Below are 2,068 nucleotides of genomic sequence, written 5' to 3'. Positions count from 1 at the left end.
GTTGCAGCCACCCCAAAATTCACTTTAGCCCCTCATAGCCCCTCCTAGCACTGCCACCACCCACCCTGAGCACAGCCCAGCCCAGCCCCCACACTGGGAACAGGAAGGGAAGAACCCATCCCACACCCTGCCCCAGCTGAGCAGCACCTGCCCCAGGCCCACTCCCTCCCTCATCACAGGGACCTCGATCTGCCCCCCCACACACACACACCTCTTCCCTCATCCACACCAGACTTACCAGCCTGATGCTGGTCTCCAAACTGCTGGGCTACGCTCCCGGTCCCATGCACGCTGCAGCTGTACGCATGCATGGGGCATTTATTGGCCACATCAGGGGAAAAAAGCCAACGTCCAATACAGTCAATTTTCCCTGTATCAGTGTTGGTCCAATATGGGACCAATGTATCGGTGCACCTCTATTCCCTGGCTGCTTCTTTCCCCACTGTCCCGGGGTGGGGGAAGCTTCAGAGGCACTCCTGCTCACTCCAGCTGGGCTGTGCAGGAGTTGGGCTCAACTGGCACAGCAACAGCAACAGCAGCAATGGGTGTGGGGTTTGCCTGCCCTGTGCATTGTCTTGGGGGGCCAGGCATGGTAGGAGAACCCACCTCTTGCCCATCACCACTGATGTTGTCCCAGCTGAGCTTAGCCCCTGTTCAGCCCAGCTGTAGCATGCAGGAGCAGACCCTATTGTGGAAGACCCTCTACAACTTCTGAACAAAAAATGGTGCCTGTTCCAGGCGGCTTACAATTTAAGTATGACATGAGACAACAGATGCATGCCACACAGGATCAAAGAAACAATGAGGTAATCTTGGTCAACCTGAAAAGCTCGTCTTAGTATACCAGCTCTGTAACTAACCATTGTTGATTCTGTAGTCATTATGACAAAGAAGAATTTTAAGGAGTGTGTAGAAGTCTGAGGCTCTCATAGAAAAATGTGTTGCAGCCAATCCACCCAGGATTTGCTAATCCTCTTTGGTTCTCCTCTGCCATGCCTTTGGTGTTAAAGAAAACCAAAAAAGAAAAGAAATTTCAGAAGGTAGATCTTATTGGTACTCACTGCAACACAGATAGCCACCTGGCCTCTTCACAGGACTCCTCCATCCCCATACCCCATGCAATCTTACGAATTTCTGCTGATTGTCAAGTGCCTGCGGCACTGAAGACCTGAGATTCTGCTCCTGCCTTTGTCTAAGGTAATTTGCATCATCACAGCCTCGCAGGAGAGCTGAGATTCTTTACCAGCTAAGAACTGCTGTCCAGAGGGTTTTCCATCTATTGACTCCTGTGTGAAATCCTATGAAATATGAACTTTCATTTCTACCCAGGAGAACTTTTACAATCTTTTCTCTGATGCCTGATGAAGGGTGTTTGTGCCCGAAAACTTGCAATTAAAGAATTTTTTTTGCAAAAATCTTGTTGGTCTAATAAAAGATATCACCTCTGTCCACAAGGCCTGAGTGCGGCATTGAAAGTACTCTTTAATTGGATTGACCTCCTCACAGGTCCCCAATTCTGGTCTGTCCTTAACCCTACTCTCCACTTGTGATTTCAGAGTACATTCCTTCTCTGAACCCACTCATGTTTATCACACACAGTCCTCAGTCAATTAAGCACCGGAGTTCCAGTGCTACTCCACATGAACCTATAGGGGACTAATCACAAACCATAGCCAGCCTAACGCAGTCCCCTTGGCTCAGTCCCCATATTGTGTCCCTGTTGCAGGGGAAAACCCTGTCTTCTCAGGCAGAAACCCTCGGTCAACTCTGCTTCTTCTTCCCCTTCTAGGTAATGCTCACAAAACGCCACACCCACTGGACTGGATCCCTGCTGGTCCTGTATGATACTCTCGCACCAGACCTCACCTCAGGTAAGAATCACCACTTTCAGTTCTCCTTGAGACGAACCGCTGACCCCTGACTGGGGTCAGGTAATCACTACACCTCTGTGCAGCTGCATAAGTCTCGGCTCCTGCTGGTTTGCCCTCTCTGGTTAAAGCAACTCACCTGATCCACAGGCCTTTTACTTTCAAGTCAGCCACCAGAGCCTATCAAGGTCCTGTCAGCC

At 50.1% G+C, this 2,068-nt stretch overlaps 1 long non-coding RNA gene across 2 annotated transcripts in view; it reads left to right on the top strand.

Annotated features, from left to right (window-relative positions):
• LOC112549219 overlaps positions 1–2,068 on the top strand; it is a 56,024-nt gene that overhangs the window by 34,233 nt on the left and 19,723 nt on the right. For both annotated transcript variants that reach the window (XR_003092581.1, XR_003092580.1), the window contains exon 2: positions 1,790–1,871. This is a non-coding gene — a long non-coding RNA (uncharacterized LOC112549219). The remainder of the gene's footprint in view (positions 1–1,789; positions 1,872–2,068) is intronic.

This window comes from Alligator sinensis, unplaced genomic scaffold (assembly GCF_000455745.1).
Source record: "Alligator sinensis unplaced genomic scaffold, ASM45574v1 scaffold777_1, whole genome shotgun sequence".
Classification (NCBI taxonomy): Eukaryota; Metazoa; Chordata; order Crocodylia; family Alligatoridae; genus Alligator; species Alligator sinensis.
The sequence above is the reverse complement of the archived record's forward strand: the minus strand, read 5'-3'. Positions and strand labels throughout refer to the sequence as shown.